The sequence below is a fragment of the Martes martes genome, assembly GCF_963455335.1.
Source record: "Martes martes genome assembly, chromosome: 13".
Lineage (NCBI taxonomy): Eukaryota > Metazoa > Chordata > Mammalia > Carnivora > Mustelidae > Martes > Martes martes.
Genome location: NC_137901.1, coordinates 57,690,190 through 57,703,888, shown reverse-complemented (window position 1 = coordinate 57,703,888; position 13,699 = coordinate 57,690,190). Strand labels below are relative to the sequence as shown.

General features: G+C 39.7%; 1 protein-coding gene across 4 annotated transcripts in view; it reads right to left on the bottom strand.

Moving 5' to 3' along the window:
* Positions 1-13,285, bottom strand: part of ANKRD12 (ankyrin repeat domain 12) — a 124,209-nt gene extending 110,924 nt beyond the window's left edge. For 2 of the 4 annotated variants that reach the window (XM_080822250.1, XM_080822251.1), the window contains exon 1: positions 12,972-13,284. The gene's annotated coding sequence lies outside the window, so the exon portion shown is untranslated. Of the gene's footprint in view, positions 1-12,971 lie in introns of all 4 variants that reach the window. The other 2 variants (XM_080822252.1, XM_080822253.1) reach the window with 2 other exon arrangements.
* Positions 13,286-13,699: the final 414 nt, after the last annotated feature.

Here is a 13,699-nt window from a genome sequence, read left to right as displayed (position 1 = left end):
GGTCTGCCTTCAGCTCAAGTCAGGATCCCAGGGGCCTCGAATCGAGTCCTCATCAGGTTCCTTTCTCAAAGGGGAGCCCGCTTTTCCCTCTGCCTGCTGCTCTCCCTGTTGTGCACGCTCGCTCTCTCTCTCTCAATCTGACCAAAAAAAAAAAAAAGTGGTTCTAAAAAAAAGTGGAAAAGGCCTCACAATAAATGGCATGTTTCTGAGATATTATTAACTGGACTTTCCCCCCCTTGACTACTTAAACCATTCAAGAGAGAATGCAGTCTATGAAAGGAGATTGTGCGTTCTTTATCATACCAATGGTTGACTTTCACCACAACGTTTTCTGGCAGCTATTCTGTAATATTTTCCCACAAGAACATGATAGTTGTATTCCACACCAAGAAATAAGTATCATAAACATGACAAATTTAAACAACAGTGTGCAAAAGATGAAGACAAACATCCACAACCTTTTAAATAAACTCTCCTCAACAGTGTCCTTAAAACAATGTTCTTAAAAGTCCTTAAGGAAAGTTTATGGTCTATTTTATAGTTTTATACTAACTTTACTAATTATATAATCTAAAAAAATAAAAATTAAAAAAAATAAAATAGGTCAACTTCCACTTGGTTTGCTCTGGAGAACTATACTGTTCTAGGGGAAAGTATAATGAGATGACAGGTGAGAGAGTGCCTCAGACAAAGGAAGAGGGAAAGTAAAGGTACTTTTATGTGTTTTATGTTTTCTAACCCAGCCACTAGAATAGGAAAGGAAATAAAAGACTCAGGACAGAAGCTCAATCCAGTAAATACAACCTTTTGGGCTGGTGCTGCTAAATATTATATCTTTAAGGAATCTAACCATGCCAGGTAATTCAGAAAACTATTCAAAGTAAATACAATGATCAATTTGGTTTAGCTATATTTGCATATTACTTTCAAAATTCCACTAAAGTAAACCTATGGCACAAAACAGAGTAATATTTAAATAAACCAATTGCCTGAAATATAAACAACCAATATCTACTAATACTAGCCAAGCCTAAGGCAAAACATATTAGGAGAAATTTAGCAAAATAAGTACTAGAAGACCTGAGTTCTTATTTTAACTCTAAGTAAACTCTTTGGGTCTCAGTTTTCTCGTTTTAAAATGAGGTCCATTCCAGCTCTAAAATCCTACCACTCTTTATCTCCCCCAACTCTTCCCCCAATATAGACAGAGGGTGAAAAGTATGTCGAATAAGCACTGGTCTAGAATAACTGATTCCCCTCACAAGCTCAAAAAATTCATATTTGATGCTAAACTATTTAACTATGGATATTTCCTTTAGCTATCATACCCCAGTTTGCTCATGCAATTTTTTAAAAAAAGATTTTATTTATTTGACAGAGAGAGTGCGAACAGGCAGAGGGTGGGGCAGAGGGGAAGGGAGAAGCAGATTCCCCGCTGACCACAGGGAGCCCAGATGCCAATGCGAAGCGGGGCTTGATCCCAGGACCCTAGGATGATGACCTGAGTTGAAGGTAGATGCTTAACTGACTGAACCACCCAGGTGCCCCACTCATGCAGTTTTAATCACTTAATATTTCCTAAGCATCTTTATGCGAAGCAATGGAACTAAAGATAAAACACAATTCTAGCCTAAAGGAAATTTACTGTTTTTAAGGGGAAAAAGACAAGTTAATTACTATATGGAACAAAAAAATGTTACAAAAATAAGGCAGCACTACAACAAAGAGATCACCGAACTCTGATGCATGTATATGGGTACGTGCCTGGGGAAGTTCAAGAAGAGGTAAGACTAAGATAGTCCTGAGGATGACCACCAGGCAGGTAGATAGGGACAGGGCTGCAGAGGGAGAAGGATACGCATGTGCATACTCCCACACAAGAAAGCAGGCCACTCTGAAAGGACAGCAAAACTTGAAAGCACAGTGGATAGAAAATGAATCTAAAGAAAACAGGAAGGGATCACATCATGAAGTGCCTTGTGATTGTGCTGTTCGATCTTAATGATGACAAAAAGCACTTTAAGACTTTCAGGGGCGCCTTGGTGGCTCAGCTGGTTGAGCAACTGCCTTTGGCTCAAGTCATGATCCTGGAGTCCCAGAATCCAGTCCTGCAGCGGGCTCCCTGCTCAGTGGAGAGGCTGCTTCTCCCTCTGACCCTCCCCGCTCTCATGCGCGCTCTCTCTCTCTCTCATTCTCTCTCAAATTAATGAATAAAATCTTAAAAACAAAAGACTCTTAAAAAGGCAGTGATGTAATTTAAGTAGTGTTTAGAAAGGTGTTGATGGTGAAACTTTGGAAGACAGACTAAAGAGAAATCAGATGAGAGACAAGTAGACCACTTAAGGTATAATGATCAGATTGTGAGGTAGGGAGAACTGTAAACAAGAGCAAAGAGGTTTAGAATGACACCCAAGTTTCTGGCTCCAGCAACAGGAAAGTTGCTGAAAGTAATTTAAAATACAACAATTCAAGGGGTACCTAGGTGGCTCAGTTGGTTGGGCATCCTACTCTTGATTTGGGCTCATGTCATGATCTCAGGGTTGGGGGACTGAACCTCACATCCCGCAGTGGGGCAGTGTGCAACATGCTCAGTGAGGAGTCTGTCTGAGATTCTCTCCCTCTTCCCCTCCCAACACATGTGTGCACGCTCTCTTTCAAATAAATCTTTTTTTTTAAACGATTTTATTTATTTATTTGACAGAAAGAGAGACAGCAAGAGGGGGAACACAAGCAGGGGGAGTGGGAGAGAGAGAAGCAAGGTTCCCACTGAGCAGGGAGCCTGATGCAGGGCAGGGCTCAATCCCAGGACCCTGGGATAATGACCTGAGCCAAAGGGAGATGCTTAACAACTGAGCCACCCAGGTACCCTTCATATAAAGAAATCTTTTAAAAAATAAAGTAATTTATGAGACTGATGCGCTGCCTACTGCACTAAGGAGGCACCTAAAAGAAAATAATTTAAAAGAAGCAATTAGCATTTGTTGTATTTATCTCCTAACAGTAGCAACTAAATAACATCTCAAATTTTTAAAAAACAAAATTCTCATTACTTTATTAGACAATATTTACAAAAGAGATCAGTGGTAAAAAGATGTTTCTTGACACTGTCAAACACTGGACCATATAGGACCACATTTTAACGATATATTTAGGCTTTTAAAGAAACACAGGCAGTTGTGTCTACAATGATCTATTTGTCCTGGGTATCTAATACATCTATATGCACATTTGTCTCCAGAATTGTTAAGGTGTATTATATAAAATACTTATCTGCAACTGAGAGAGGTGACATAAATGACTTCTAAAGTTTGAAGATTCTAAAAACAAGTTGCTGACCTCTTTCTAGCCCTACAGGGTTCTAAACTGTGCGACTTCTATAGACCAGCAGAGGGCTGCAACAGCTCAGAGAAAAGGGTTAGGCGTAGTTTTCCTTGCATCGCTGGCACTGGGAGCTGAAAAAATTACCAATGGCTAAAGCAGAAATCTAATAGAATCTATGTATTCGCTTCACTGTCAACAGATTCTAAAAGGGGTCAGGAGTCATTTCCCAAATCCTGAAAGCTAGAAATACATCATTATTAAGCTTTTTGCCACCAGCTCCTTTCACTTCTGTCAAAATGGTAAAGTGTCTGGAGGCCAAGTAAAATCTTACCAACGTACAGTAATTAGGAGGAAAAAAGTCAATCAAAATGATTAGCAAATCATCACTTCCTTTTAGACCCACAACTCCACACAGCTCCTATCAGAGTAACCTTCCTAAAAACAGTTCTGTTGTTAGGTTATTCTTATACCTACTCTACCAATTCTGTTTCTGCATATAGTACAGTGTTGAAATCTAACTTTCCCTTGCCTAGATTTTAAGGTAGATTTTTACCTCACGTATACACTATTATTTTCAACTCCCTTTCAGACCACTCCTACTATTATACAACATGCAATAAAGTTAGGATGAAAAGAGGTCACTGGATTGAACTTTGAAAAAAGAAACAAAATTACATAGGTCTAGAGAAAGGGAAATGCCGCAGTTGGGAAGTTTGTACAGAGGGAGATAGGAATTCCCCCCAGGGAGTAAGGAAATGGATCCAGGAAAAGTACATCGCGGGCTTCCACTGAATTTGTAATGTTTATTCTTAAGCTGGTGATAGGTACCCAGAAAGTTCATTATGCTGCTTCCTGTACCTTTTATATTATTTGAAATACTTCAAAATAAAAAGGTTTTGGTATTTTAACTTTGCCCCCTTCTCCTGCCCCTCAAAAGACAAGCAGCTGAATCTGGTGCCATTCTAAATACTCCTTATAATTTAATCCCACGTAATGCCCCAACTCATTTTAACAGCTTTCTTTTAAAATAACAGGGCATATACTTTACCTTCAAATGGAAGGATTTTTAATTGTTTAGATAATCTGGTGTACTTTTAACACTGGTACATAAAAATGTAAGAGATTTAGGATAAAGGTCATAGCATTAAAAAAAAAAAAGATTCCCAGAATCACTGCCTCTATAATTATAAACCTGTGATCATGAAACTCATCTTTATCTATACCCAAACTCTTTATGCAGTTGAGAAACTGCTGAAATTAGTATGAGAGAGCAATACCAGTGAAAGTATTAAATTATTTCTAATCTACATACCACACTATTCTTACCCAGACCCAACTATAGCATTGGTTGTAACACTGCTTCACACTAGAGCCAAAATTTATAGCTTTCATATGACTCCACACCAGGGTTTAATTATTTGGGCTTTATTTCAATACTTACATGCTAACCCACTTTTTCTGTAACCTGCATACTGACCAATAACCTACTTACTCTAGTACACACAAGAATTCAGGATAAGTGCATATTCAGAGCATTTAAAACAAAACATGCTCTAAATAGGCTTAGGGAGGTATATGTACATATTACTGGTAGGTTTTTTTTGGCCACAGTAATTTAGAATTATAAACTGGTTCCTTACCAAAGTATACTGAAGAGAGTGATAAGGAGAAATATGGTAACGGGGGAACCTGAACAAGTAAATTCAATATATTAAAATAACTTAAGAAAGTAACAAGAGGAGGGTAGTAGTATTGTGAAAACTCCAATCCCCATGGGATGTGATGAAATTGGGGTATACAACACTGAACAAGATAGACATGATCTATGTCCTTGCAGGGTTTACCATGTTCCTTTCTACAACAACCAGAAAGCAATTTAGATGTTTGAGAATAATACTGCCCTGGGGTGCCTAGGTGGCTCAGTCGAATAGGTGTCCGACTCTTGATTTCAGCTCAGGTTATGATCTCAGGGTCATAGGATCAAGTCCCACATCTGACGCGGCGTCTGCTTGTCCTTCTTTCTCTGCTCTTCCCCCTCTCGTGCTGCCCAACCCCCTCAACTAAATAAAATGTTAGAAAAAAAAAAAAGAATACTGTCCTCCTATTTCACATGTCTATTTTTTGTTCATTGAGTACAAACACCTGAAAAAGACAGAGACCATAATACTGTCTTTGCGTGTATTTCCCCAAACACCTGCCTCAACTATAAAATCAACGCTTTCATAGAAACATTTAAAATTTGTTAATGATGAAATATTTAAAACCTTCTTTATTATATCCATAATATTTGTTGGACTTGACGATTCAGAAGTAAAAAGATAAAAATTATAGTTACTTTCAAATTCAATAAACTATCACACTATCAGACTGGATCATTCAAGCCCTTTCACTCTTTGTAACAATCCATAATCCATAACACAAAATAACTACTTTTCCCTAAAATGGTAAACATGTATCTATCATTTTATCCTTTTTTCCAACTTCTTTGAAGGTGTAGTTTTGTGAGGGAAAAATACAGCCATAGATTTCAATGAAATCTCATGTCTAAAATGGGAATAAGATAAAGGTGCCTGGCTGTCTCAGTAGGTAGAGCATGTGACTCTTGATCTTGGGTCTTGAGTTCAAGCCCCATGTTGAACGTAGAGATTAAAAATAAAAATATAGGGGCGCCTGGGTGGCTCAGTGGGTTAAGCCGCTGCCTTCTGCTCAGGTCATGATCTCAGGGTCCTGGGATCGAGTCCCGCATCGGGCTCTCTGCTCAGTGGGGAGCCTGCTTCCCTCCCTCTCTCTCTTTGCCTGCCTCTCTGCCTACTTGTGATCTCTCTCTGTCAAATAAATAAATAAATAAATCTATCTTTAAAAAAAAAAAATATATATGGGAATAAACTAAACTTCACAAGATCACTGTAAGAAGTGAATGAAAAGTTATGTGGAGAGCCTATAACCAATCATAGAACACTTGTCATTACACCTGTACCAGTCAATAGGCACTTCATAATGAACATAACTTAAATAAGAGATTCCAGTTTTCCCCTATGCTCAAAGGATTCTCACTGTTTTCTGCTACTACTTCTCTAATATCTGAGTTCACAAAAATTATAGGCAGGAGAAATTCTTGGACTGGGATGTGGAGACATAATAAAAGGGCCTAAAGAGTTATCATCTCAGTAAGGTAACTTTGGAGAGAGCCAGTTTCATCTGGGTTTGCCAAAAGGCTGTAAAATGCAAGTTCTGATTCAAATGATAAATTAGAAAAAATTATTATAATATATAGAAGATTAACAATCTCTAAAGTACAAAGACTATTGGGGGGGTTGGAGAACTGTTAACCCTTTTATTACATAGTTTTTTATTTTAATAATAAGCACATATTACTTTTGTAATTTAAAAACACAATAAAAGTGTTTTTGAGATTGTTTAAATTCTTGATTGCCACTCCCAGAAGTTTCCAATAAGGAACTAAGGAGAGGAAAAATCGCCAAAGGACATGAAGTGTCAATTCATAGAAAATGCAAATGACTATTTCCCGATATATTAGCTAATAATCCAAATTCCTATAGCTAAAATCAATACTCAAACCATAATTAAAGACAAAAGCCTTGACACAGAAAATAAAAGCGGTATTACTTAAATCTAGTAAAACAATTTTAAGCTGTCAACCAACAACAGATAGGTAGGTATAGATTTTTTCCACTGGGTGTTTGCAAAAGCAAAGGAACACTAGTGTCTGAAGGGGAAGGAGGAGCCAGCAAGGAGGAAAAAGGACAAAAGAAAGGAAGAATGAGTAAGCCAATTTGCTGTCAAACATTCCTGTTTACTTTCAATGATATGAAGACAAACAGAAACTTAGTCAAGAGGTATTTTTTTGTCCTGTTCAACGCAACTTAAAGAGAACATTCACCTTTATTCTTAGGATGAACACTGGAAGACAGGGATAATTTCTGAAGGTTAAATAACTACCACTGGATGATCCACCTCAACATAAATCTATGAAGAAAAATATCTCTTAAAGTAACAAACTTACATTTATACAGCACTTATAAATTTCAAGTTAGTTCATGAGTACTAGTATCTAAAGCTGGAGATATTCCACTGATGCCTTTTTGAAGTATTTTCATAACTAGACATGTAAGGTATCTACTCTCATCGTGGATTAAAATAACATATATGAAAGTATCTAACAGTACCTTAAGTACAGAAGCTCAATAAAATTAAACTTGATCAACAAGTAGCTTTCAAATACTTAAAATTAAACTCTGGTAAAAAGGACTTACTTTAACTTGGAGGTTGCAAGACTTTAGACTCCAGAACAACAGAATGTAACAAGATTTTCTTCCACCTTATAATATTTTTGTGCAAATTAAGGTAAGAAACATTCTGTAAAATTTTAGTTTTCTCCTCTGTCTTTAACATCATTATCAATCACCACTGATTAGTACAGTGGTATAAAAAGTGTTTTTAGTATTTACATCTACCCTGTTTAAGTTTCAGAAGAGGTATAACAAAATAGAAAGAAAGCTGTGTACAACGTGCCTTTGATAGAAAAGGATAAAAGTATGTGTGTTTTTTTCTCTCTTCCTTTAGATTTGCTAACACTTCTCTTTCTCGAGTGAATTTCAAGAGTCCACCATTTTGCCAAGGAATTTTAACCTGGATCCTACCCATGGTTCAACGCCATCAGCTTAGCTGATGTTTTGCTGATCTCAGAGTAGCTGTGAAATTCAAGGGATCTGATGTAAGAAGTACTTCATGAACTGGGGCGCCACAGTAGTTCAGTTAAGCATCTTGATTTCAGCTCAGATCGTGATCTCAGGGTCCTGGGATCCAGCCCCACACTGGGCTCGCCACTCAGCAGGGAGTCTGCTTGAGGATTTCCTTTCCCCCTTTCCATCTCCCCCTTTCATGCTTGTGCATACTCTCTCAAATAAATAAATTAAAAAAAAATCCTTCATGAACTACACAGCACCATAATTCTTATATACTATTTATTATCTTATATTCTGAGTCAATACAGCTATTTCTAGGAAGCGAGAACCACACATGCATGGTTTTCATTCTCTATTAGAAACAGGAGTCAGACAAAACTCCTATGTAGGAGGAAGAATAATCCGAGAAGCTATAAGATTCTCTCACACCTCTTTCAAGTAACAAAGTAGTTTTAAAAATATGATATGTGGAAGTGCCTGGCTGGTTTCATAAGTAAAGCATGCAACTCAATCTTGGGGTTATAAGTTCAAGCCCCATATTGGGTATAGACAGTATTTAATTGAAAAATTTAAAAAATCTTTAAAAAAGTAGAGAAAATATGATATTTATAACTAATATTAGAGATACTTCCTCCAGTTATGGCCAAAATACAAACCAAAAGCCAAAAAGTAAACTACTACATATTTTGAAACAATTTTAGTGCAATAAGCAAATATTAAGGGATCGGCCAAAGAGGAGACAATACTTAAGATGCCAAAGAAGTTACTCCACCTTAATACTTGCAGCTTCATGTTTACCTCTTCTACTTATCTCAATCTGAAAGCATTTCTGTATTTAAACTCAATTTTCTAAGAATTCCAGAGTTTGAATTTCTTAGAATTTCGGAGGGTCTCATTAATTAGAAAATCTAGTCTTGGATGGCTATTTATCTAAACTGGACAAATTTACTATAAAAGTAAATTACTTATAAAAGCCCTAAATGAGTTTGGTTATGTGATCTTTTTTTCTCCAGTCACCAACATCAAGATGGAGTTTGTTAAAATCACTTCTTGTAATGTTAACAACCGTAGTCCTTCTGTAGCTGATGAGATTAATTTGCTTCTGACAACTAACATTAAAAAAACCCAATAGTTATCTCAACATCTCAGAAAAGGCTTACTGCCTACCTTCTAAGATTCTTCTAAGGTATTTACTTTTCTTTTTGTTTTTTTGACCAACACAGAAGGCAGAGCTGGCCCCTAGACATTTTCACAAAGTCTGAAATTTAAGAAACACTGCCTTAAAACTTTTCAAAATCAGCTAAGCACTTAATTAGAGGCAGAGCACAGACAAATGGCTAAGAACAATAATGGGAACAATACAGTCTTGTCACTTTTTTTTAGGTCTGTGAATATCTACACATGGTATAACAGTTCAAAGTCTCATTTTCCTCAGCCATATGTTAGAATAATAATAGTATCTATTTAACAGGGTTATTCTGAAAATTACCTTAAATATTTTAAACTTTGAACACAGATACATTCATATTCCAAGTGCTCAATGAATGTTAATCATAATTTTTAGCTTCAAGATTACAAATACTCTACATAAAACTACAATAAATATTCACGTATTTGTTTCCAGTATCAATTTAAAGCACTAGAAGAAAAGTTCTCTAAACATAACAGTGAAAGCCAACAAACAAAAACTGAACATTTCTGTGTATTTAGATGTACAAGATAACCTTAACACAAACCATTCAAAGCTGAGTTTATAAAGGAAATTATCTCCTGTTATTGCCATATGTGGAAACTAGCAACAGACAAATTAACATTGCAACTAAGATACTTTCACTATTACTTTTTAAAAGCCACTGTTAAAGAAACAGATTATGCATGCATGAGTGTAAATGAGAATGTTTCTAAATGCTATATGGAGAAACTTCATATTCTCCAGAGGAAGTCAGGCTCTAACAACTGCAATATTTAAAATGTTCATAAGAGGCTTTACTAAGATTAGAACTAAGTGGGGATCAGAAATGTATCTACAGGGAGTTATAATCTGTAAAACAGCAAGTGTTGGAAACAATAAAGCTAAGGCTAAGCAAAAACCTAGGGATCTAGACACCTTGTAACACAGTAAAACTGTATTTATTTTTTAAATATTGCCACTTTTTATATGTATAAAAGCTTACAGTATACCTGGTGCTTTCCATATGTAATCACACTTGTTCCATCCAACAACTCTGTAAATTATTTAGGAAAATTATTTTTTGTAGATTAAAAGACTTCTGAAAGTTAATGTGATTTGTCAAGAACCACAGGAAATAGTAAATCAAGATTTTTTTTTAAATCAAGAATTTAAACTGAGTCTTCTCACTTATAATTCAATTTTTTTTTTCACTACTCCATACAGCTACTTCTTAAAGAAAGAGGCATTAGCATTTTCACAGAAAGGAAATCTCTAGGCCCAAACCGCAGACTTCTTAAATAGGCTGTACTGACTTGGGTAAGTCATTTCACCTTACTAGGACTTAATTTTCTCATGGGGGAAACGGACTAGAAGTTTTGAGGACCCTTCCAGTTCTCAGGACAAATCACCATGACTGTACCTTTTATACAGCACAGGCATTTTAGAAATACATGTTAGTGTCAATTCTAGCAACAAGTTCCAAGTCACAAAGTAATATGAACTCTTAAGAAATCTATTCCAATTATCAATTTTTTCATGCCTTTCTGATAGATGCGTATTCAGTATCATCAAGGTTTTATAAAGAAAGCAGCCTAAACCTCTTATGGACTATGATGGAAATAATCTCATAGATCATTCTCTTTTCAGACTGTAATAATGCTCTTAAAACATGAGAAGGAAGAAAATTTAACTACCGGTCAACTAATCCCAACAAATTGAATATTTTTATTATTCTTCTTACTCCTTAGAATTAAGACCTCTTTCCAACAAAGTTTTTCAAATATCCACTGACGACCATTTTGTACAATCCACCTCAGAAGACTATCACATTTTCCAACAACTTCCATAAGAAGAAAAAGGAATATATAAGCACCTTGACAGAAATATCTTCATTTTAAATTCATTCCACTGAGCAGGCACTTGTCTCCAAACAAAATTCGGTCTTTTTTTTTCTTTTCTTCCTGATATTATATATCCAAGAACTAAAACCAGAGACTGAACAACATATTTTTCACCTACTAAGTTCTTTCTCATCAGAATACTTTAGTTCTCTCTATTCTTCCTCAAATATTCCTCATGGAATACTCAACCCTAGATTTTCACTTTCCCAGCTCTGCTTGCTCATAAAACCATACTAACAAGTATCAGATGAAGAAAATTATAGGAATCCTGTTTTTTTTTAACTTTCTTCCTTCCATGTATACCACTTAACATTCAGATTTTAGTTCATTTTAACACCTTGCCTGCCTCTAAAATAGACCACATGCCCTGAATAGTTAAGCTTAACTTTAGTCAAACCGACTGCAGACCTTCCTTTAACAGAAATTTAGTTAGTACTTGGTGTCAACTATAAAAAATCTTTAAGTAGTAAAACCTTCCTCCGCTTGCCTATAATCTCCTGAGGAAACATTTTGAGTCCTTAAATATTTTTTGCGTTTAGCCTAAATTAAAGACTTTTCCCAACAAGATTAGTTAATATAATGACTTGATCTTATACAGTCAACACTATCTCATTTTGTTTTTAAGCCACTTGGCACCAATAGAGCATATGTTCTGCCAGTTCTGAGCTAATCTCCAGGAAAGCCTTTGTATAATGACTGAAGAAACTAAAACACATCGGTGCCCGAGATTTTAACAGCCTACTTGAGCATATGTTTTTAATAAACAGTCAATTTATTTTAAAACAGCTATTTTACCAGTTCGCCCTCCTTCATAATTTACGCAAACCGTTTTAAAATGAAAAAAGTTCATGACTAAGAACATAGGTTCATTTCAACTTCAGGATTACAGACAATTCCAAGGCTTTACACATCACTGAATCTGCTACCCCTTTCAACCGCGTTCGCAGTTTAGCCGCGGGTGTCCGGTGGAAATTACAATATCAACGACTACACTGCTTCAAATGTTGCCTACGGTTTCAACTGGTGCAATAGTGTTAACTTCCCATCCCAAAGTGTTTCTTACTGTTATTATAAAAACAGCTGTCAGCTGGGCTTCGGTAACCTCTTTGTACAACCGTTTATTCAACGCTTTGGGATCCTCGAGGATGCGTCACACCATATTACCCCTCAAAATGAGATCTAAGAACCTGACGTGCTTCAAGGGTCTACGAACACCATTCGAATGAGCACTTGCAGAACCATGAAGAGAACCGATTGCCCAATGCGGCAAAGACAGATTACACTGACATTTAAGACAGAGCTGCAGCGTGCAGCTCTCCTTTCCCCCGAGACTATTAAAGCGGCGATTTCCCTTCTCCCTTTCAACCTCCTCTCCCCCTGACCCCGGTACCTCCGATGCTCCCTCAGGCCGGCCGCAGCAGTCTCCCGCGGGCGCGCCCGCACTCCAGCTCCCCGCGGGCGGGCGGGCGCGCGCGGCAAGCTGGGCGCGCCCCCACCCCCCCTGCCCTGCCCCGCCCCGCCCCGCCGGGTCCAGCCTCGGCACGCCGGCGGCGCCCTCTCGGGCCGCGCACACTCGCACACTCGCACGCACACGCTCCTCCCGGCCCCGCCATGTTCCGGGAGGCGGCGGCAGCCCAGCCCCGGGAGCGGCGGCGGGGAGGTGCCCCACCGAGTCCTCCCGCACCGCCCCCGCCCTGCTGGCAGCTCCCGGCCGCGCCGCGGCTCCTCGGGAATCCTGGAGGGGCGGCGGCGGGCGGGGCGGACCCGCGTCGGGGCCACTAACGGCCTGTCACTGTCAGGCCAGCGGCACCGCGGGCCGCGCCTGGCCAGGCCGGTCGGCACGAGACAGGGTGGGCAGGGCGCGTCCCCTACCTTGCTCTGGGGAGGGGGGACGGGAGCAGCGCAGAACTGAGGGGTCTCCTCCCAAGCGCTGGAGACGGGGCTCGAAACCGCGCCCCTCCTTCCTCCTCGCCTGTCGCCACGCCCCCCTCACCCTCACGGACCCGAGGCACGATCGGCGCAGGAGGGTTTACCCCCTGAATGAGTGCCTCGGTGTTGCCGTCGCTGTCGTTGTCTTCGTCGCCGCTGCAACCGCCACGAACGCCGCGGAGGCCGGGCTTGAAAACATCTCCGGTCTCCGTCCGTCTCTCACCACAGCCTCCTCGCTCCCAGGACAGCGCCGCCCGGCGATTGGCTGCGACGCAGGCACGTGACTCCGCGGGCACGGGACGGGCGGCGTGACCGCCCCGCCCCCAGCGCCCGCCCGCCCCTTCCGCCGGCCCCTCCCCGCTACCGCGCCGTTCTTTCAGTTCTGTGGAGAAGCTTCCCGAGCCGCTGGGCGGAGGAGTCGGAAGGTACCAAGTGAGAGGCGGCGGGGGTGCAGGCCGGAACTCCTCTCTCGTTGCTCGCTCTCTCCCTTCTCCACCCAGGTGTCGCCGTCTCCCTCAGCCGTCACCGGCCCGAAAACAGAGGGGAATTGGGATGTGCAAGAAAGCTGCGCTGGCTCAGCTGACGCTGCGGGGCCGGAGGGCTCTGCAGTCTCTTTTTGTGGCGACCATGGCCGTGGATGTGACTGGAAACTTCTGGAAATGGCGGCGACG